This window comes from Rattus norvegicus, chromosome 10 (genome assembly GCF_021556685.1).
Source record: "Rattus norvegicus strain SHRSP/BbbUtx chromosome 10, alternate assembly SHRSP_T2T, whole genome shotgun sequence".
Taxonomy (NCBI): domain Eukaryota; kingdom Metazoa; phylum Chordata; class Mammalia; order Rodentia; family Muridae; genus Rattus; species Rattus norvegicus.
In genome coordinates this window covers 104,539,891-104,563,601 of record NC_141543.1, presented here as the reverse complement: position 1 = coordinate 104,563,601, position 23,711 = coordinate 104,539,891, and the positions used below count along the sequence as shown (strand labels likewise).

The 23,711-nt window shown below is 48.5% G+C and overlaps 1 long non-coding RNA gene across 1 annotated transcript in view; it reads left to right on the top strand.

Moving 5' to 3' along the window:
• Positions 1 to 14,943: 14,943 nt before the first annotated feature.
• Positions 14,944 to 23,711, top strand: part of LOC102549836 (uncharacterized) — a 156,600-nt gene continuing 147,832 nt past the window's right edge. Inside the window, exon 1 of the long non-coding RNA XR_015632241.1 lies at positions 14,944 to 15,471. This is a non-coding gene — a long non-coding RNA (uncharacterized LOC102549836). The remainder of the gene's footprint in view (positions 15,472 to 23,711) is intronic.

The window sequence follows — 23,711 nt, the reverse complement described above, 5'->3', positions numbered from 1 at the left end:
CGGGCCAGCCTGTCTAGCCAAAATGGTGAACTGCAGGCTCAGTCAGGAGGCCCTGTCTCAAAGACTAAAGTGAGCTGCACAGAGGAAGCTCCCCGTCCCCCATGCAACAGAAGTGGCATGCAGACTCCTCTGATGAGACAAACTCCCATTTTTGTCACTGTTCCATAGTCATCCATCCTGTCCCAGGTACAAGGGGGTCATCTGCATTCTATAAAATCTTTAATCCCCCCGACGTTACAGCTGATGGCTAAAGCGATGGAGAGCTGCATAAATCACTCTTACAGCGGTTACCTGTGCTCAACACAAGGAAACACATCTGGGTGTGCTCCATGCCAGCTCAGTGGTTCCCTTTCAGATGTTTTTGACTCACATTTGAATCCAGGCAGGCACAACTCATGGGGCTGCAGGGTCTGCTTGGTATCTTTTTTTATGGTAATTAGACACGTGCTGGCGTGTAGCTGACGCAGATTTTAGTAAGGATACCGCTTTTCAAAGTAACGACAAGGACTGAAAAGAGTAGAGCCGTGCTTCGTTCACTGAGCTGTTTCAACAAATCTGTAGTTTGGGGCAGGCACAGTGCTAGGTGCATAGCAGAGTAATCTTTCTGTGCTGGCGAAATAATAATAATAATAATAATAATAATAGTAATAGCATTGATGATAATAAGCTATGATGAATTAGTAAAGGATATCACCTACTAGGACTACAGACAAAGAAAAGGAAGACCAGGTAGAGAGAATCTCCAGCTTTCAATAAAGGCCTGGGGCTCTTTAAAAACTGGGGACCTGGGGGCTGGGAGATGACTTGGTGCTCGAGAACGAATACAAGACAGTGTTGAAGACCCAGCACTCACATAAACAAACCAAGCAGCCCACACGTGTCCCATGCGTGTCCCATGCATGCCTGTAACTTTAGCTCACAGGGGAGCAGAGACCCTAGGACCTCTGGAGCACACTAGCATCCATTTTGGCAGAGAAAACACGAGTCCCAGATTCAAGCCTCAGGCTGAGGGAGAGACTTGAAAGATAAGAAAGATAGGAAAGGATACCAGATACTTTCTTCAGGCGAACTCATACACATGAGCGTGAATAGAGCTTTAACATCACCCAAAACTGAAAACAATTTAAAATGGAGACCTTTGAGCAAACACTTGAGGATGTGACATCTTACCCCCCCCCCCATGCGTAAAGTTCTCCTGCTTAATTCAGCTCTTCCCTACAGTAGGAGGTGTGAAACACACGCCATTTAATGATGACACGACCCATTATTTCTGACTTTTAGTTTATGGCCATTAAAACAAATATAAACTACTTAAGGACACACTGGGAAGATACTTTCATGCTTCATTTATGCTGAATTGCCTGGGTTGGACCAAGTCATAAGTCTTAGAACAGGAAAGGACACCGCCCCACCCTTTCGTTTTATGGGTGAGTTTTGAATGACTGGCTCCGAGCCATACCGTGAGCTAGAAATGTAATCGGTGACTAACGTGAAATCTGGTGCCCATCAGGAAGTATGCTTTAACACCAAATGAGATGGAGACAGGAGGACAGATGGTCACTTCTTGGTTCTCTGGCTTGTGATAGAAATCTCTAGATCGTTTGCCATTAAGCATTATGGTCCCGCCATTTAGAATGTATTGTTGTTGATATTGGCACTGTCCCGTCCCTTTGGGGCTTCAGGTAGCACTGAGATGACATTGTATTCTAGTTTCACCTTGGTTGCCACTATAAGACACCTTGACAAAAGGCAATTTAATGGAGAAAGGAGTTTAGTTCGGTTTATAAATCAGATTACAGTCTATCGTTGTGGGGCAGTCAAGGCAGACACTTTTAGCAACTGGTCACATCGTAATCATAATTAAGAACAAAGAGGGAGAAATACATGTGTGTTCACTTGTTTGTGCTCAGCTTGATTTCTCCACTCTTACACAATTTAGGATACCTTCTGCCTAGGGAATGGTGCTGCCCATTGTGGGCAAAGTTTTCTCACATAAAGTAACTTTAACAATCCACCACAATCAGGACCATGGGCCAACCCAGTATAGAAATCTATCATTGAAACACTCTTTTCAAGTGACCCCCACCCCATGCTGAATCAAGCTGACAAAACTAAATATACTTTTCATCCTCAAGTTCAGAGAGGGAAACATCTGACATAGTCATTGCTCAGATGCATAGATTCTCCTCATTGCACAAGAGTTTCTTGTTCTTCGCCTCTCTTAATTCTGATCTCTACTTGTGCTGTGGGTTATTGTAATTTATAAATGTGTTTTGCCAAATACCCTCCATATCTTAGATCACAGCTATGCTAAGATAGTATGAACGTTCCACAAGGTTCACATCCTTAAAATGTATAACTCGATGATTGTTCACATATTTACAGAATTGTGCGTTGTTCAGTGTTACCCAATTTCAAAATATCTTCACCATACCCCAATTCACATCCATGAGGGTTCACACCTCAATACTCTCGTCCTCCGAGCTGCTGCACCACCAAATCTGCTTCCTTCCTGTCTCTATGGGTCTATGTGAATGTTTCATACAAATGGAGTCATATCACTAGTAGACCTATTTATTTTGCACAATGTTTTCAAAGTCCATTCAGTATTGCACTCTTTTCTACGGGCATATAATAATCTGTGGCACATAGTGACACATTGTCTTAGTTAGGGTTTTACTGCTGTGAACAGACACCATGACCAGGACAACTCTTTTTTTTTTTTTTTTTTTTTTTTTGGTTCTTTTTTTCGGAGCTGGGGACCGAACCCAGGGCCTTGCGCTTCCTAGGTAAGCGCTCTACCACTGAGCTAAATCCCCAGCCCCGACCAGGACAACTCTTATAAGGACAGCATTTAATTGGGAACGGCTTACAGGTTCAGAGGTTCAGTCCATTAGCAAGGTGGGATTATGGCAGTGTCTAGGCAGGCATGGTGCAGGCAGAGCTGAGAGAGTTCTACATCTTCATCTGAAGGCTACTAGTGGGCACCTTCCAAAGATGGGCACCATTTTATACTCCCATCCAGCAGGACATGAGGGTTCCAGCTTCTCCTTACCTTCACGTTGGCGTTTTCACGTTATCTTCAAACAGCTTCTCAATCTGATGGATTCATTTAAATTTCTTGTCAAATTGCATTGGCTAAGACCTCAGCACATTGGTGAGTAGAAGTGAGGACAGTGGGTATCCAGAGGCCACCCACTTTTTACTTACTGGATTGTCACTGAGATTTTATTTTTCCCAGAGATCCCACCTGTCAGAGAAAGAATTTTTTTTTATCCCTAATTGGTGACAGGGGTGCTTGGACATTACTTTTCCTATATCAGCCAGTGCAGATGTCCATGTAGTTTTATCCCTCGTTGGGTAGCATATCACATTGATTTCACATGTTACATTGCTTTCTGCATGCCTGGGATAAGTCTCATTTGTGTCTGGTGTCTGGTCTCTTGGTATCTCGAGGAATTTTTTTTCCCCAACAAGTCGTTGAGGGGTTTAGCATCTGTGTCTGAGGGTCGTTGGTCTGCAATTTCCTTTTCTCCTGAAATCTTTGCCCTGTTTCCTATCAGGGTAATATTAGCCTCCTGAAATGAATGATTTTTTCTTTTCTGACGGGCTTAAGAAGGATTAGTGTTAATTCTTCTTTAAATGTTTCGCACCATTCATCCATGAAGCCATCTGGTCCCGGCTCTTCTTTGCAAGGGATTCCGCTGCCCCCTTTTCTTTCTGTATAAAATTCTTTGCTTGTAAGTCTACTTAGAGGTTCTAGTTCTTCTGGACTCAGATGAAAATTTTGAAAGTGGGCAAGTTAAAAACCAGCTTGTCACGGGATTTAAGAGTTGCCCTTCTGATCAGAAGGAGCTGCTGTTGACAGCGTAAAACTTGCAAGCGTGATTTCAAATGGTGCAACCGTGAATCGGGGCTCCTTCAGTTCTGTGAGTTGACTGTGAAGACTGACCACCTCCATCCCCAGATGCAATAGGATCCAGGACAGCCATCCTGTGCTCAGCACAGTGCATTCTTACCCTGGGGTTTTATCCACATGCTCTGTCGGCAGCTGACAAACACCTACTAGGTGCTGCAGGCACCCCCGAGACCAGAGCTACAGAGTGAGGCCAGAGATTCTGGAAATTCCACTCTACTGGGGGTTGGGAGGGGAGAAACCAAAATAGGCTGCAACTATTGGAGAGCCAAAGGGGTCTGCCTCACTGTTACCTGAGTGATGGACTCTGGCCTCGCATAGGTGGAGACCCAGATTTAGATTGCTAGTTATCAGGGCAGGGTTACAGGATCTGACTGATGTGGGACCAAGGGGTTAGGGGTGACCCAAACTCTCTGTCATCATTTCTGGTCTAGCTCTTGGGACAGTCTTCTGAGGGGAAGTTTGTATGTGCAGCCTAGGATGCTTCTGAGACACAGCGCTGGGTCCTTCCAGCCTCTGGTGTATCAACTGCTCCCCTTGGAAAAAGCTGAGCTTGCAGCTCTTGACCACCGGTTAGTTCTAAGGACGGAGTGGAGAAAGTGGTCAGGAGGAAGGTTTGGCGGGGCCTTCATACTCGGCAGGGTCTCTTCTCACAGATACAGGAGGAGTCGAAGGTATTATGTGCCCACCTCCAGCTCACAGTCTGAGGCCATTCCATGAGTGTGGGAGCCCCTTCATTTCTTCTCCAGGAAGATGGCCTTCCCTTTGGGAAGAGAAAGGAAGGGCAGGAAGGAGGTGGATGCAAAGATGGGGACAGAGGATAGTCTGGGTCAGGGGTCCTTAACCTTCCTAATGCCATGAGCCTTTAATACAGTTCCTCATGTTAAACTGTTTTTGTTGCTACTTCATAACTATAATTTTGCTACTGTTGTGAATTACAATGTAAATATCTTTGTTTGCCATTGCTTATAGATGACCACTGGGGAAAGGTCAGTTGATCCTAAAGGGCTCAGGACCCACAGGTTGAGAACCGCTGGTCCAGGCAGAAGCAACTGCCCCATGGGTGTGTTTGAGGAAAATAAATACCCCTTTTAGTCTCCGTTTCTTTCCTCCTCTGTCCTTGCATGCATCTTTATGTGCGTCATGTAGCCTCTCTGTCTCCCAGTTCTGTGGGGCTTGGGGAAGATGGACAGGCTATACCTGCTTGTAGCTTGTCATAGTTGGTCTTGTCTGTATTATATAGATTGCATAAGGCCACTTTCATGTAAGAGGCCTTTGAGCATGCACCCCATTCACTACCCTTCCTTTCCTCCCCTTCCCATAAGTCCCCCTTATTCCCTAGACAGACCAGCTTCTATTTTCATGACATCTATGTCTGTCTGTCTGTCTGTCATCTATTTATCTATCTGATTTTATGTGTCTGTAATGTCTTAGATCCACAAATGAGGCCATGTGTTATTGACTTGCTGAGACTGACTTAATCTGCCTAAAATATTCTCTCCAGTTGTAGCCATTTTCCTGCAAATGATAGATCTCCGTCCTTCATGGCTGCACAAGAATTTTGTTGTGTAGGTGTCCTCCATTCTTCTTAGGCATTCCTCTGTTGTTAGACATCTGGCTTGTTCCTGTAACTGGGCTGTTGTGAAGGACGCCACAGTCAACATGGGTGTGTGTCTCTGCGACATGTTGATGTTCAGTATTTCTTGGCAAGCGCTGAGCCCCCAAGTCCTTAAGCTGCATGGCAGTCCATCAATAGCAAGGCTTCAGTGGCATCTACGCCCACCTCTGTTGAGATGGGGTTGGCCTGAAGAATGTCTAATCTTGGAATATAGCTCTCCTCCTGACATGTTCATGGCTGGACTCTTGTCTTTCCAGGGGCAACAACTGAACTGAAAACAAGACAACCAACATTTCTATTTAAACCACTGTTGGATGATACATACTTGCCATGGCTACTTAAGGAGACTGGCTAACACGACTGCAGCAGGTGCCCTGGCTTCCACGCCTGCTGAAACCATTGGATACATCTTATCCTTAGCTTCCAGGAGAGAAAAACAAGTGTCTGCCGAGCTCTGGCATGCCCCATCCCCTTGATAGTCTCTGTTCCTCCCCTGGCAGATTCCTGTCCAGGATACTGCCAGCCAGATGGGGGTGGGGAGCTCAAGCAGTGGCCTGTGAGCTGAGGGAATCTTGGTCTTTGATACCTCCTCCCCCATCTTTTTTCTTAGGTAACCAGACCAATGTCTTCAGACCAAAGACCTCACCCATTGTGAGACAGAGTATCATGAAGATCTGTCTGTGTGCAGATTCCTGGAATCAGGACTTTACCTGTTGATGGATTCAGAGAGAGTTATTGTCAGCCCTGGGCATGGAGCCCAAGGCTGGGCAGGAAATACATCAACAACCTGGGCTTCATTGTTTCTATGGGGCATCTACAGAGCAGCTGACCTCTGCCAAAAGGCCAGAGGCTGATTCCTAGGTAGACCAGCAGTGGGGCCATTCAAGCCGACTCCAGCCCGCTGGCTTAGCTAAGTTACCTCAGGACTGTTGGGTTGAACTGAATGCCACCATTTCCTACTTCTAGAGAACCAGAACCAGGGTGGCAGAGTGACCCTACTATCAGTTGAGCTATGCTAGTACTTCCAGGTGGCTGCTGCCACCCTCTCTGACCTTGGGTGAGTCACTTACCCTGCCAAATACATGAATTCCCCAAGAGCCCGCTTCTGTTTCTAGGCTAAAGGTCCTATTTATTTAAAGAGCTTGTCCCTGCTCTGGCCTTGGATTGAGTGAAGGAGCGAGTGGATGGGTAAATGAACAAATGAAGATGTGGCAGTTTGTTTTCTGTCTACCAACCGTGACAGACTTGGGTCCCCTTTGTAGATATGTGCACCAGGTAAGCCCCCATTATCACACAGGGAAGCCAGATTCTCTTCACTAAGGATTGACCGAGACCTTGCATCTGGCCGCCTCCTCCTCCTCCTCCTCCTCCTCCTCCTCCTCCTCCTCCTCCTCCTCCTCCTCCTCCTCCTCCTCCTCCTCCTCCTCCTCCTCCTCCTCCTCTTCCCCCCCATCCTGCTTCCCTCCTGGACTTTCTTTTGGAGAGAGTCACTTCTCCAGCCTGTGCAGCTTGAAATCTGCATGCTTCTCTCTTGCTAGCACCAGAGGTAAAGGCTGCTCCAGCCTCCTACCCACATGAATGAAGTTGGGTTTCTCCATCTCTCACAGCCAGGGCCCTCATCTGTGGGGAGGAAGGGTGATAGGTGGGGTGGACAGACAGGCTTGGCTGCACACATTGGCCACTGTCAGCTTCTTTTCGACTCTTCTGCCCTCTGTTCTCTTCAAGTCCCTCAACCTCTATGGGGAAGGGGAGACAGAGGTTTTGGTTTTGGAGGGGGTAAGTGAGGTGTCTGGTTTCGGGACCTCCAGATAAACAGACCCTCGGTATTCTGGTGTTCCAAGGGGAGTGTTCAGTGCGTGCCTCCTTCTTGGAGAGTGGATGGGGTTAGGAGTGAGGCATTTCCCCGGCACTGTTCAGTTACACTTGTGCATCTGAGCTGTACCCTGGAGCAGGGGTAAAATGAGCTTACAGAGAAAGGCCGGCACCAGCTGCCATCTTTGGTAATATTTGCATTAGGAAGCTTGCACCATCTGGGCAGGGCCTCCGTAGGCATGGCCACATTTTATTCAGTTCATCTGTGAAATGAAGAAGGCGTGGGTGCCGTGTCCTTTGTCTTCTGGGATCAGCATCCTAGTATCAGATGAACGATTTGCAAGAGAAAACGGAGGTCTCGGGGACATGACTGCCGCACTCCCAGAAGAGAGGTTTGTTTCATCACACGTGTCACGTGCCTCCCACCGTCTCCCAGGTTCGCACTTCCTCTCCTGACCTTCCTACGTCCACACCATCTTTTTACCAAATGCCCTATCTTCCTTTCCAAAGGCTGGCTGACCCTAGAAACCTTTTCCCAGATAACTCACTCTTGTCCCCAAGTCGGATGTGAGGGAGTATCTTCGTGCACCTGCCGGGAATAGCCTCAGGTCCATCATCCATCAACTTTGTAGCTTGTCTCTTCCTGGCAGAAGCCTTTTTAAGCCAGAGCCTCTTTTCCTGCTGTGTGGTGGTTTGAACAGGAAGTGTCCCTCATAGACTCCGGCCCACGAATGAGGCAGGCTTCTAGTTTGTTCTCTGGTCCATGCTTGTGGCTGACGATATGATCTCCCAGCATTCTGCCCTGGCCTCCTGTTGCTATGGCTCCCTCATCATTTTAGACTCTCCCCCTCTGGAACTGTCAGCCCAAATAAACTCTTTCTGCCTCCCCTCAGTCTTGGCATTTTGATCACAGCGCAAAGTAAATAACGCGTGCTTATAACTCAGGCTTGCATCTTTCCCCGTTCTTGTGCTGTCTAATTATTTAATTTGGCCACTCACCTATGTATCCTAACACAAAGAAAGAGAACATACATGTCTTTGCCATGACATCGGTGGCAACGAGCACGGTTTCAAAGTGCTTGGCAGGGTCAGGTAAGTGTTTGTTGAGTGAATACATGATCCCAGGTAGGTGTTTGTTGAGTGAATGCATGACCCCCACTTCTGCTTTTCACACAGAGAGAGCTACCCGCTCCCATTTTTCATACAACCTTAGAAAATGCAATCTCCTTCCTATGTGGGAATACCACTTTATCCTCCAGGACTCTACAAACCACCAACAAAAATGTTAACAGCTATGATGTTGGTAGCACACAGGCACAGGGTAGCAACCTCTACTGGTTTGGGCAATTTGCTTCGATAGCTGGCTTGGGGATGGAGATTTGTGGACAAGACATCTGGAGATCCTGTAGAACTTGGGTGATAAGTGAGACTGTCTACTCCAAAAGCACCATTTATCTGTCCTTACGTTCTATGTAGTCTTGTTCTTCGAGGTAAAGCAGAATAATGTTGACTGAATCTCTTGAGGAGGTTTCTCAAAACCAAGCAAAGCTAAGATATCCAAGTGCACTTAGCATCCACGGAAGGAGCTGTAAGTGCACATTGGCCTATGCCAATGGTGAAAGATGGGATATTCTAAGAGTCCAATGAACACAACGATGACTCTTTTGAGAAGAGAGTAGTCCGTGCTAGGGAGAGTCAGGACGGAAAGGGCCGTATCAGAAAGAGCCTGAAAGACAAGTCTGGCCAAGTCTGAAGAACATTCCTGAGAGACAGCATTATGTGATCGATGATAAGGGGCGGTTAAGAGAAGAAATGGCAAATCCAGCCCTGAAAATAAAAATAGTAGTCTTGACCAAGCAAGGGAAGAAACTATTCTGAGTACAGCAGGAGAGAATGGGCCAGAAAACTGAACCTTTGCACGTGGGTAAGTGCTTAGCAAAGAGTTTGGGAGAACTTCTGAGCTGAACATGTTGGAAAGAGGCGAGAAGAGGCTAGAGAGCTCGGTGTCATGTGGTGTGACAGGAAACGTCTAGGCTCTGAAGATCCCCTCGCAGGACCATGACTCACCTCTCCCCACCCCCTAGAATATCTCTGCATGTGTTTTCCAGTTATTTAAATCTCTGCCCCAAGCATGCAAAACCCAGCAATTGACTTCCGAAAACGCCCCTCCTCTCGCCCTGCTCACCTGCCTGGAAGCTTTGCTTGTGCCTCTCTCCTTGTGCAAGTCTCCTTTGATCTTTTTCTTTCTTTCTTTTTGGGACACCAGTGCCAAGTTCATCTGCATATTTTAACCAGCCAATATTCATGTCCCGAGACCTGAGAGATTCATACGTGTGGCAGGAGGCCAGCCATGGATGCTGTTGTGTTTCCTCCCTGACAACACATTTTTGAATGCTCTGCCTCATTGAGAGACGGAGGCTCCACTTGGGTAAAGCAAACACTCTGTCCAAGGTTTTGACTTGCAAAAGGTTTTGATTAGAGCTCTGTGTGTGTGTGTGTGTGTGTGTGTGTGTGTGTGTGTGTGTGTGTGTGTGTACGTACTTATGCCTACTTGCAAAGTTAAAATAAATAAAACCCCATGCACATCAGTAGAGGCAGATTCTGATGCCCAGAGTTCAGTGAAATGATGCATTCCTTCTTTCCTCCTCCTACCTCCTTCCTCCCCCTCCTTCCTCCTTCCTCCTCCTCCTTTCTCCCTCCTCCTTCTTTTTCTCCATCTCCTACTCTCTCCCCTCCCACTCTCTCCCCTCCCTTCTCAATTTCTCCCCTCCCCTCACACTCTCTCCTCTCCCCTCCCCTTCCACTCTCTCCCCTCCCACTCTCTCCTCTCCTTAATTTTTCCCCTCCCACTCTCTTCCCTCCCTTCCCAATTTCTCCCCTCCCCTCCCACTCTCTTCCCTCCTCTCTCACTCTCTCCTCTCCCCTTCCCCACTCTCTCCTTACCCCTTTCCATTTCTCTATCCCTTTTCCTTCCATTCTCCCCCCTTCTTTCCCATCTCTTCTCACCCCTTCCCACCTTCTCCTTCCTGCTTGCCAGCTCTCTCAGACTCTCTCCCTCTCCCCTCCTCCTCTTTGTCTTCCTCCCTGCCCCTCCCTCTTTCTTTGTGTAGCATTTCGATTGAACCCAGAGCCAGGCATGCACTCCATCACTGAATGATGTGCTCAGCTCTCTTGCTTTTTTCATCTTTAATGTGGTGTTTTAACAAGTTGTCCAGGCTGGTCTTGAACTCACTCTTTTGCCCATATTGACCTTGAGCTTGTGATCTTTTTTTCCCTCAGCCTCCCAAGTAGTTAGGGCGATAGGCTTATACCACCAGACCTGGCTTGAGTCGGTTTCTGTATCCCTTCACCACAAGCACATTACTATTGGTTGCCTGTGGTATTTCTGTACATTTTAGCACGTTCTTACTTACTAGCCCTCTAAGATGGTCAAGACTCTTCCTATATTTTTCTGGCCCTTGCCCCAGATTCAGCCAATTCCCCAAGTCTCCCTGGAACATTATATGGAACGATAGTGTTAGAACCCACTCACGGGCCTGGTATTTCTCGGTCCTGAGGTATCTTTGCATCTCGTCCTTATAGTGTAGGGAGCAGAGATATGTGTGTGCAGTGACCCATGGTAAACGTGTATTTTTGTGTGTGTGTGTGTGTGTGTGTGTGTGTGTGTGTGTGTGTCTCCAATATCCCTATCTATCTGTATCCTTAGCCAATCACGAGTTCCTACTGCCATACCTGGACGTTTTTAAGCTAGGACTGTGTGACTCATGCTTTGCCTGGATACGATCCATTTCACATTGGTGAGGATCTATCACGGACTTCACTCTGCTCCTCCATATTCCTCCTATGGAGTACTTGCTAATGTCATTAACGCGAAAAGTTTAAGTATGGAGGAGTGGAATGAAAAGCGAAAGCGGAAGAACCAGCGGCTATGGAAACCCACCTCAGGCTCGCGTACCATTTTGAGAGGCAGCAATCCTCCCTCGCCATGGCTACAGGGCTCTCTACTCAGAGAGAGAGAGAGAGCTGGAGAACGTGTCCTGAGGTCCGCTCCCTGGGACTCTGCTCTGCAGACCAGAGGAGGCCAGTCGTCTGCACCGTTCATCTTCACCTTGGCTTTTCCTGTAAGTGAGGGGGTGGGGCAGTTGTGCCTGTAAAATGGAAACAGTGACCTAACCTTTCTGCGCTGCCACTGATACCCCACGGATGGCACCACACGGCACCACATAGGGGCCAGGTCGCCAGGGCCAACTTCAGAGCTTGCTTGCTTGGAGTTTGCGATCAATGTGGGACAGTTTATTAGAGTGTTGGGTAAAAGTGTGACGACTGGGCTTAGGGGAGACCTAGTCGCCACTTCCCTTTCCTCCTCTTTCCTCTCTAACGCCCTGTGGTGGTTTGAATGAGAAATGTCTTCCACCGACTCATGTATTTGAACACTTGGTCCCCACCCGTGGAGCTATTTAAGGGAGGTTGTGGACATTTAGGAGTGTAGGCTTGCCGGAGAAAGTACATCACTGAGGGTAGTATGGGGGCGGGGGAGTATTTATAGCGGGAGAACAGGAAGTAACGGATATTTACATCGTGATTCAGAACAGTAGCAAAACCACAGCCATGAAGTAGCAACCAAAATAATTGTATGGTTGAGGATCGCCACAACATGAGGCATGAAGGGTCGCACGCAGCTTTAAGAAGGTTACCCCCACTTCCTGTTCTTTCTCTTTGCTTCTTATTCGTGAATGAAACGGTATCAGCCAGTTTCCTACCCCTGCTACGTCGTCTGCTGCGCCAAGCCATTTGCCCCCCGTTATGAGGACACTATCCCTCTAGACCCACGGCTAAAATAAATACTTTCTTCTTTAAGTTGCTTTTGATTTTTGTTTTTTTAACCACAGAAACAGAATAGTAACCAACACTCCCTATTATTCGTATATATATGTATATATTATGTATACATACATGAGTCCTGTCACTGTGTGTGTGTGTATGTATGTATGTATGTATGTATGTATGTATGTATGTATGTATATGCTCATTGCATGGTTCTCAACCTTTCCAATGCTGCGTGCGACCCTTTAATACAGTGCCTCATGTTGTGGCAACCCCCAATCATACAAAGTAATATTGACAAAAATAACATTAAGCAAGGTCACATAATCTCAGAAAGAAGAAGCCAAGTCCTCTGCCTCATATTATTATTTTTTTCTTTTTTTCGGAGCTGGGGACCGAACCCAGGGCCTTGTGCTTGCTAGGCAAGTGCTCTACCACTGAGCTAAATCCCCACCCCCTGCCTCATATTATTATTGTTGCTACTTCACGGCTGTGGTTTTGCTACTGAATCACGATGTAAATATCCAATATGCAGGATATCAGCTAGGCCACCCCCGTGAAAGGGCCAGCTGACTTTCCCGAAGGGTCAGAACCCACGGGTTGAGAACTGCTGACTTACTGGCTTTTTAGACATTCCTTCATTTAAGCCTCCAGAATCTTGGGGTTTACAGGGGAAAGCTACCACACCTGGCTTTCTCTTGTCCTGTTAAATATGCGTGCCTTGTCTCTGAGTGTGATGGTTAGTGCTGCAGAATCTAGGATCACCTGGGAGACAGGGTTCCGGGCATCCTGGGAGAGAGTCCCTTGGCTATGTTAACTGGTATGGCAAGACCCAATCTTAACGGTGGGCAGGACCATTCCCTAGGCAGGGGTCCTGGACTATCTAACAAGAAGCAGCAGTGTGAATTTACCCCTCTATTCTCTGATCGTGGATGTGGTGTAAGCAGCCGCCTAAAGTTTCTGCTGCCTCGCCTTTTTTACCACAATGAACTATACTTGAAATTCGAGCTGTGAGAAACTAAAAGCAAAATACAGCAAAACGAACCCCATTATTATATTAAAAAACAAACAAACCCTGAGATAAACAAACAAACGCTCTGAAATCAACCAGACTCAAAATATATACATCTCAGTGGACTTCTGAACAGTTGGGATAGGCATTCTGAACCGTGGAGATTAACAGGGACGTTACACTGCCATTCCCGAATGTATTTTCACGAGCTTACCCACCACCAAAAAAGTAGAAAAAAGGTGTTAGAACTAGAAAAGCAATTAGTTTTACACCATCTTTCAGAACTGTGACCATTACCTACAGTTAGTTCTTCCTCCCTTCGGACTTTGGCCTTTCATGTTCTCTTTTCTTCATGTTACTCTGTGCTAATATGTACTTGCTTACATACATACATAGGGCTTTGGCTAGGTTCCTCATATGAGGCAGAGGACATGGCTCTTTCTTTCTGAGATTATGTGACCTTGCTTAATGTTATGCACTCTAAGTCCACCCATTTTCCTGCAAGAATTTGAAATTTCCATTTTCCTCAGAGCCGAATAGTATTTCATTTTGTCATACATAACAGATTTTCATTGTCTGTTTACCTGTCGATTGACATCTAGGTTGATTCCTTTTTTTTTTTTTTTTTTTTTTTTGCTGTAGCAAATAAAGCAGCAATAAACATGGTGTGTGTGTGTGTGTGTGTGTGTGTGTGTGTGTGTGTGCGTGCGTGCATGCGTGCATATACTCATAGGCACATAACTCTATGGTAGGATATGGAGTTCTCCGAGCATATGCCCAGGAGTAATGTTGCAGGTCATATGATAGTTCTATTTTCAACTTTTTGAGAAATCTGCTAACTGATTTTTGTGCACAATGGCTGAATTAATTCCTCCTCCCACCAACAGTGAGTAAGGGCCCCTCTCTCTGTGTCCATCCTCTCCAATGTGTCCAACACACTTGTTGATGACAGTAATTCTGACTGGGGTGAGATGGATCTCATCGTAGTTTTAATTCGCAGTTCCTTTATTATCCATTTGAGTTTCCTTTCCTTCTCTCTCTTTCTCCTTCCTTCTTTTCTATCTGCCTATTCAGTTCAATCCCTCTTTTGTAAATTCTAGATTCGAGCCCCTTGTAACTGGCACAGATTTTTCTCCCTTCTGTATGCTGTCAGTTAACTCTGCAGATCCCTTTGCTGTCCAGAGATTTGCGTTTTCCTGCAGCCTCGTTGGTTGACACTTGGGGTTCATTCTTATGTTGTCGATATTTTATTTAAAAATTTCCTGCTTACCCCAGCATCTTGAAGAGTCTTCCCTGTGTTTTCTTCTAAAAGTGTTTCAGGTTGCAAGTGAGGATCTTTGACCAATTTGAATTGGCTTTTGTACAAGGTGATATATACAATCAATCCAATGTATGTTTTTGTCTCCTGTGTCAAAAATGAAGTGGTTGCTTAGTGCCAGTTGCTTTTGACAATATTTTATCACAGCAACGGAAAAGAAACTAAGGCAACGTCTTTAGAAGTTAATAAACTCCCTTTTCTCCTTAGTTGCAACAGAAACGAAACTGGAACAGAATGGAGTCTCTCTTTGTTGGAGAAAGTCTGTGAGGGGAGGTAGCTGTGGTGACCCCGATCCTTCGCCAATTGCTCCTTGAGGGTAAGGGGTAAGAAGAAGGAACTACAATTCCCAGGATACCACTCGGCCAATCTACCACCTTGCCCCGCCCCTGGACACGCCTATCCGCAGACGGTCTCTATAAAAGGCCAGAATGGCCCAAGGGCGCGCAGAGCCCAGTAGTGCCGCGGAAAGTGTTTGCTTCTCGCGGTGCCTCTGCGCATCCAGAGCTTTGCTGCCTGGCGAGCGTCCTCCCTGTACCACGGGGTCCTCGCCCGACCTACAAACCCGAGGCTCCTATGAGATATTCTGGATTCGCCAGAGGGGTTTCTGCTAGTGCGGATTGTGTGCTGACGATGCTCATAGAAGAAAGGCGCAGAGCTATGCGAGGAGACAGGATGCACCGGTCAGAACCTTCGGTGGCCTCCGCTCGCTGCTCTTGGCGCCGGTCCGCTCTTGGAGATCGCGCTGCTTGGGAGGCCGGGCGCGCGATCTCCGCGCTGTCCACGCGGGGCCGCGGCGCGGTGGCCCCACTTTGGCTTTGGGTACTAGATGGACAGTGGGGAAAGGGGTGGGGGCTCCGGGTCCCCTAACGTGGATTACTTGGTGTTTATCAACTGGATTTAGAAGACTCGCGACCTGGTCTCTATCATCCGTGGATTGTCTTTCCATCTCCCAGCCGCTCTTCCACCTGGAGGTAAGTTTCCCTGCGGTGCGCGAGGTTGTGGATTTGATTTGCCCTTCTCCAGGCTTGTGTTGGATTTTGAAGGTTCAAGGATTGGAATTTTCGTTCTGATTGACGTCTAGAAAGTCATTTTAGCAACCCTCAGGTGGACCCTACGGAGGTAGTCCCCGGCCTTTCTCGCTCATCGTCGGGTCCTACAGCCTGCGGCAGGGACAAGCCATTGGTTACCCGGTGCGGGGATAGAGACTTAGCAGAGGAAGCGCCTACCTTCTTGGCACTTGCCTTTTGGCGAGGGTGGTCCTTCGGGACCCTTTGCTTTGAAAGCCATGTCTCTCCGGGCAGCTGCCCAATGCACACAGCGGGCTGCTGGGGCGCAGTGCTTGCAAGAGGCCACGGGGTCGGGTAGCTGTGGGGGCGCTTGGTGGATACTGCATTGTTTGCAAGACTGGTCTCCTGTGGAGTTGATGGAGTGATGGGTATTGGCCACCATGTGAGTAGGGGTTCGCAGGAAAGGAATTTGGTCCAGGGTGTACACCCACCACCCGCCTCCTCCTTTTGGTGTGGCTTGTATCATGAAGAAGACTTTCAAAGGCTTAGGTCCCGAGACATAACTGTAAGTTAAAGGAATCTGTACTCCATAGCTCTCTCTCCTTGTCCTTTTGTGATTGCATTGTAGTGGGGAGGTTGGTACCTGTCACCATGTCATCGGAGAGGAGGTTGTTTGTTGAATGAATGACTGAGCTACCCCACCCTAAATTACACCAGGTCCCTCTGTTTCCTTTTCTCTCCTGGGCTCTCACCCTTAATTCCAGATCCTCTGGAGGTGGTTTTCTGGGGACACTTTCCAGATACGGGGATTCCTTCTCCCCTCCTCCACTGACCCCTGTCAGCAGTCTTTAGGCATTCTTTTGGAACATGTGTGGTGGCCCATTTCTCACTCAGAACTCCCTTCCAACATAGGAAGCTTTTCAGCCTGGCATTGGCTTTTGTAAGTGCCCAGGGGCCCTGAGGTCTCAGTTGGCACCTGCTCATGGAGGGGAGGCTAGGCAGCACAGGGAGAAAGAAAAAAATTAAATGACGTTTTCTGAGTCCTGACTGTCCTGCAGAAGCTGGGGTCCTGCTGTCCCCGGCTCCACCCAGGTGCTTGTGTATGCCCAGTGAGAAATGTTCCCCAGTGAGAAATTGTGTGTCGTTCCCAGCACTGTGGCAACTGGATGTTTCCTGCCATTTGCATGGTCCTGTAGTTTCTTGTCCTATAAGGACGGGGAGAATGGGTCAAGGAGAGCTGTTCTGTGGGTCTGTGGCCAGTGAGACTGTTTTCAAGGTGCCTCTCCTAGGGTCAGACTGAGAGTCTACAATCCACAATATTCACAACTTTGTTTCCTGTTCATGCTCCCCGCCCCCCCATCCCCAGTTGTGACTCCTGTACTGCTGAATTCTGCAACTACCAAGCAAACCTTTTGCTTGGTAATCAGTCTACTGTTGAACACTTAGGTATTTCCAAACCTAGCCTCAGCAATCATCCGCCAAGGAGGGTCCTTTAGTACCTAAGTATTGGAAGGACGCATCGTGACAAGTTTCTAGAAACTTTCCTCTTTTAAGTCTGTTGGTTGAGTGTTGGAGAAGCATTTCAAAGTGGAAGACTTTTCCGAGAGGGCTTGGAGGCAAAAGACACCACTCATCTCTTACACAGCCTTTCTCTCTTAGGGAGGGGACACGAGGCACGGGGCTAAAAACCATGAAAAGGTCGCTTAGTGCAAGGTTTGCTCCCTTCCGAAGTCACTCAACACCTCCAAAATTGTTCACTTGAAATTCTCCTAAAAACCACACTATCCACCCTCCTAGAAGCAAGGGGTGGGGATGGGGTGGGGTGGGATAGTGGGTTTCTGGAGGGGAAACAGGGAAATGGGGTAGCATTTAAAGTGTAAATAAAAAAATGCAATTAAAAAATCCTATAAAAACGCTATTAAAAAAATCCACAGTATCAATTGCTTCAGTGGCCCCGCAGATACCTGTGCGCGAGGCAGCAAGATTTAAACTGCTGCCTTTTCTTTAAAATTAACCTTCCAGTTGAGCACAGGTCTAGATTTACAGGAAAGCTGCAAACACAGCCTCTCCCGTCTCCTCTTCCCAAGCTTCCCCACATGTTAACATCTGGCATACACCATGGTGCAGTGATCAGGCCCCCAGGACACCAACAAGGAGCCAGGGCTCACCCCCAGGCCTGGTGCAGATCCCTGTTACCCACCGGTGTTCTGAGTGGGGCCAGATCTCATCCCGTGTGCTGCAAAGCCATCTCGTAAAAAAATGGAGACTGACCGAGCGCAAGAGGTGGCTTTGGATCCCAGAAGGCCTGACATCGAGAGGCCACCTCCAACTCCCATCCATCCCCACTCACCTATCCTGTCTGACAGCTGCTGAACAGGATCAGGACAACCCACCTACCCCCTAACCCCGAAGGACCTCATGGGAGGCCCAGACTCAAAATGGAAGAACCGTCATCCCTCCATACCCTGCTCCCCCAAACTTCCACCCGGCAAACTGTTGAGTGAAAACTGGGTTATTAACCGATCTGTCCCAACATGTCTCTGGAGGCAGGAGACGGATAACATCCGGTGTGCGTGAGAGGAGCTGATGTGCAGCCTACTCTGTGGTTGAGAAGTAGTACATGGTGCAGTGCTTGCCCAGGTGACTCACGACACAGGAGTGGCAGGTGTGTCAGGCCCCCTGGCGTGCAAACCTAGCTGAGGCCACATTTCCTGGTCAGAGCTGACAGCCTTGCTCAGAGTGGATCGAGGGAGTTCTGGTTAAGAGAGTCCGTCTTTCTGTAAGAGATATCTTTTTAGGGGTAAGGGAGCCAGCATGAAGGACTTTGGGGATGAAGGCCTTCATATACAAGACCACGTACGAGAAGGTTAATTCTTGGCCACCGAAACCTGTGTGGTGTCTCTCCTCTGCAAAGGTCCTATGGTGACCAGATTCATTTTCTCTTCCTCCAGGGAGCCTCCCTGGTTTTCTCCCCCCACATCTCCACGAGCCTTGTGCAGCTTAGGGATCTCTGCCTCTAGCATCACGCCACTTTTCCAACCTGGGGTGGCTGGCTGGCTGCATAGAGTATTGATGATGTGTGGGTGAGGTTTAGCAGTTTGGGGGTTCCTTCAGTGTCAGGAGAACATACTTCTGAGGTTTGGCTGTTGGATTTGATTTTCCTTTGAGGATCTTAAATGTCCCCACCACCTGCAGTGTTTGATTGGTTTTGGGTTTTTGTTTTTTTTTGTTTTTTATTTTTTGTTTTTGTTTTTGTTTTGTTTTTTGTTTTTTGTTTTTTTTTTGGATAGGGTCTCACTCTGTAGCCCAGGCTGGTCTTGACCTTGAAACAATCCTCCTGCCTCCACCACCACACCCAGTTACCCTGTAGTTTGTAGTGGGAGACATCTCCATTCTTTACAGCTACTCTTACTCCTGATCCAAGGCCCAGGCATTTCCTGTTCCCCGCTTACTATGGGTGAGGGTCATCCCAGGAAGTGTTAGGGGAGAGGGGCAGGGGTGGGTGCCATGACTTAACAGCCTTGGGTTAGGTATGGGATGGGGTGGGGGTGTTCTCCATACTTGCTCTGTCCCTTTCTTCAGGGACTCAGCCTTGAACCCCACCCCCACCGATTCAAGGAGCCACAGCTCTTCCTGGGTCTACCTGGGTCTACCTGGGTCTACCTGGGTCCGGTTCAGACCATCCCAGGCCCTCTGCAGTGTGCCTTTAGATTGTGGCTTGCTTGAGGATGAATGGCCTGGAGAACTCGCTTAGCCCTTCCCCGGCTTCCCCCAGTTTAGTTCTGTTTGGATTTGTCTGGGGCTGGGGAGGCAGCGGGGTGGACTGTCCTGTATGCTTGCCAGGAGATACTCGAAGACAAGGAACCAGTGCTTCTTGGCCAGTTAAAGCCTAAGTCCAGCCCCATCCCCAGCGGAAGCTTCCTGGTCATAGGCCCTTTTGCTCCACCTCCCCCAGACAGCCCCTCTGGGTTTCTCTTCACCTATTCCAGACTTTTTGTTCTTTCATTTGTTGGTATTTGTTTTTTCATTTTTATTTTTTATTTTTACAGAGACCTCTCAAAGTCGGTTGTGCTGCGGGTGGGCACGTAACAGGAAATTCTTCTGGGGCCTGTAGGAACACATTAGATCTGCAATCCTTCTCCCATGCATGAGGCCCTGGGAGCTTGGAAGATATCCCCTCACCAGGCTACTTTGCCTCCATGCAGACCACTGTGACCATGTCGACAGCAGGTCCTCAAGGAGCCAGCAGCATCCTCTGTATCAAATTATTCTTTTAATGCTGGTGCAAGTCCTTTCTGCCATAGCCCAGGCTGGCCTTGAACATGCCATCCTCTCGCTTCTGCCCCCGAGTGCTGGGATTAGAGATAGGAGCCCCCACACTCAGGTAGCAGCCCCAGGTATCACACAGATCTCTACTCACAAGAGGATGGGATTTGACCTTCCTCTTGAATATCTTCCCTTCAGTCAGGCCACGCTGGCTAAGTATGCTCTGTTGGAAAATCCTTCAAGCTTCGCTTCCTAGACTGAGTTTGTGATGCCTGGGGTGGGGGTGGGGGTCCCATACAATACCATTCCTGTCTGATTCTATGAAAGGCCCAAAGCCCAGAGGAATCCTGCAACCTGCAAGAATGCTGAAGTAGCAACTTTCTGTCCAAGAATTCTTTCTGTACCGTGAATCATCACCTCCTCCTCCCTTATTTGGTTTGCCGCGGCAGGTCTTTGCACAGGAGTCTTGAAGCCAGGTGCCTTAGTGTGTGGTTAGACAGAAGTGGCTGGGTTTAGGGGAGAGTAGACGGGGGAGCTGGAGTTCTGCAATCCTAGAGACAGAGCGGACCCCTTCGGCCTGTGATCTCACGCCGCCTCAGAAGAAGCTCACCTTTGCTGTCTCCTGCGCGTTCATTTCTCTGGCCAAGCAAGTGGGCCCCTGACCTCATTTTAACTTGATCAATCTGTTTTCCTTTGCTTTCACCGGACTGGGTAGCCTGGGATGGGGAGCCAACCTTGTCTGCCCTCCAGTTGCAGCTGGCATGCTCTGTGAGCTGTCTACAGGGCATTCCCTTCACATAGCTGTAGACGTTTCCAGTCACACGGCGGTGAGCGTCCCCCCTGCTTCAGGCCGCAAATATAGAGTGCCTGCTGGATGGGCCCTTAAACACACTGTTATTCCTTTGGCTCCTCTGCCTGTGGCCTCTCATGGTCTTTGGTGTCATTGAGAAGCCAACTTGAAGCAGGGTGCTGGGGGCCGGTGGGCAGGGGTAGAGTCTGCCTTGCTTTACTTATAGAAACGAAGGTGTCGGGAGATGCTGGCTTTTAGGGGTTTCCTCTGTCTTCAGAAGGCACTTGGGACCTTTAGGTGACTATCATTGTGTCTGCAGATCTGACTTCTTCACTCATCAAAAGAAAAAAAATCCAACCATTATTTTATCGTAATAAAATATTGCAGAAGGTAAAAATTACCATCTTTGTCTTTTTCCTATGTGCAGTTGTGGCCCTTGGTCTGTGCGTTGATCAACGGTCACTCCCCGCTTTCACAGATTTGCCCAAACAGAAACTTCACGAAGCACTAACTCCCTGTTTCCCATCTTCCTGGCCCTGGAAACCCACCTACTATCCGGTCTTCGACTTGGACTGATTGCTAGTCACTTAGCACGAAGCCCTCAGGTTTATCCTTGGCTGTAGTAATGTGTGCCCATTGCTTTTCCTTCCTGAGTCCCAGTGTCACCTCACTCTGCTGAGGCCATCCAGCCATGGTGAATAATGCAGTTACCATCCTGGGCATGTAAATATTCGTCCAGGCTCTTGCTTTCAGTCCTTCGGGTCTGTAAACAAAAGTGGAATTGCCGGATCAAGTTGTAATTTCATGCTTAATTCTTTTTTTCAAGGTCCACCCTGCCTTCCCCCGTAGCTGCACCCTTTTGCGTTGCTAGCAATGGTCCTGCACACATTCTAACCCATGCTTGTACTTCCCTTTCTCTGTTTCTCTTTCCCTCCCTCTCTCCCTCCCTCCCCTGCTCTGGGGTGCTTGTAACCTGGAGGGAGCAACTTCCATTAGGAGTTAAATTCTCCCAAGGAACCTAGGGACAGCAGAGTTGCCCCCCCTCGGGGGGGGGGCCCAGCTCTGCCCACACCACAGTTGTCCGTCTCTGGATGACAAGGCTAGGTGGCCTCGTGTACTTCTGAAGTCTTACTAAGTGGGCTGCAGTTTTCCAGTGCTCTCATGTCCCTTCTGACATTACCCTCAGCCTGGTCACCCCACATGATGGAGAAGACCTTTGGGTACAGATGAGAGAAGCCAAGGCTGTTTACCTAGACCCAGAGGAACTCGCCTGTTGGTCCTAACCTGGCAGAGCTGGGAAAGGAAGGCCCTTTGAAAGCATCTGGTGAGGAGGTGTGGGCATGGGAGGGTGGAGCACAGGAGGGCGGACAGAGCACGGTCTGTTTAGGGGAACTCTGGGGTGAGTCCTCCCTTCCTGCTTGTCCCCCAGCCTCAAATTTTCACGTAGGAACATTGTTGCAAGCGAACACTTTGAGTTACTTTCTTACTAAAGAGCCCTTTCCTGTACAGCTGGGTGGCCTAAGGGTTAGAGTTTGAGCCCTATAGCAAGATGTCAGATTTGGGGGCAGATCCACGGGGAGTCGGGATCATGGCCTCGTTTCTTCTAGCGTTTTCCTGTGTGAGCCCCGAAGGGTCCGTCCGTGCTGGGTTGTAATTAGCTATCCCATGCCTGCCTCCAGTCTCCGGGTGGAATCGGACATTTTCAGTGAGTAGTGTTATTAGCCCTGGGGCAAGGCTGTGCTCGTATGCCCTGCCTTAGCTCTCTGTAGTTCCTCCCCTGTGAGAGGGACAGGGCTTGTGCCCCCTGATGATGCAGATGTAAGGATGCTTCCTTACAGCTCTTTGGGGGTGACGGAAGGAATCAGGCCATGCACGGACGGGGTTTGCCTCCCTTAGCAGGAGAGCAAATGACTCCCGGTGACCTCTTCCCAGGGTGAACTCTGCCCACGACCTCTCTCTCCTCTTTGGCCTTTAAACACACTTGTTTGTGCACTGAATCTCAGGGACTCTGTGGTTGCTGGCAAGCCCACCTTGGAGTTCAGGTGTTCGGGGGTTTTAATTAGATTTCTGAGTGGAAACCAGGGATGTGGTTAACCAGAGACCTGAGTTGGTCTTGGTTTCTCGCCCCACCCTGACCACTAGGCTGGTTTGGGCCTTTCCAGGGTTGGTTTTTCTCGTTATTTAAGTACCTTTCCTGGATCCTGGTCCTCCCTTCTCCTCATTGTTGTGAGGGAAACTGGCTCCGTCATGCTTCTTTCCAAACCCTTTCTCTAGGCCCTTGTCATCCAGCAACATGTTTTCTTATAGGCAACAGCTTGGGAAAGATATACCTGTGGCTGCCTTATGTGGCTTGCTGGTCACGCTGACCATCTGATGTCATCATTTGAACTTATAAGGTGGATGCAGCCCAGGTGCTTTAACTGCATCACCGTATCATGGTTCAATCAATTATTCCCTTTGAGGCAGCATCAGCTGTCAGTCACCTGGGTTCTAGCAGAAAGAGTGGTCCAGCCTCTAATCCTGCCCAGAGGTTATTTCTTTTCATTTCTGCAGAACCCCACCGTCTTGGGGGATCTCTGAGGAACATTCCTAGGGTTTCCAGTTTTGAAGATGGAGTCATGGCTTAACACGGTGTCCTGCCCGCCCTACGCCCATCCTTTCTATGACTGGATCTATCTTGCTAGGTCTCTGGGCTCAAGTCCTCCTTCATAAAAGGAGTGTGTTTACCTCGGTAACTGGGTTTCAGTTGCAGGTTTCAGAGAAACTGGTTTGACCCAGCTTAGAAGGATCCTAGGTTTCAAACAACTGTTTGGTGGTGGGGCGGGGGAGCTGTGCCTTTTGGGGTATTTGTTGATCTCCTTCCCCCTGATTCATTACCAGCCTCCTTGTTAGGTTTATCTCTGGTGAGGGCAAGAAGGGCAGCACCTCGGGTCTCAGGACTGTAGATTCCTAGTTCATGTCCCTCAGGACCGCCCTCCGTTCCCCTTGCAGCTGTGGCCAGGAGGGGGATCCCATGATCGATTGGGTCTTCTCAGATCATGTGTTTCACCAACTCCACTAGGATTCTGCAGATGGGGGCACAAACTCATGGGAAGCAGAAGTAGATATGGAGAGGTGCCCCTCAGCAGTTGACGTGACTAACTCCGGC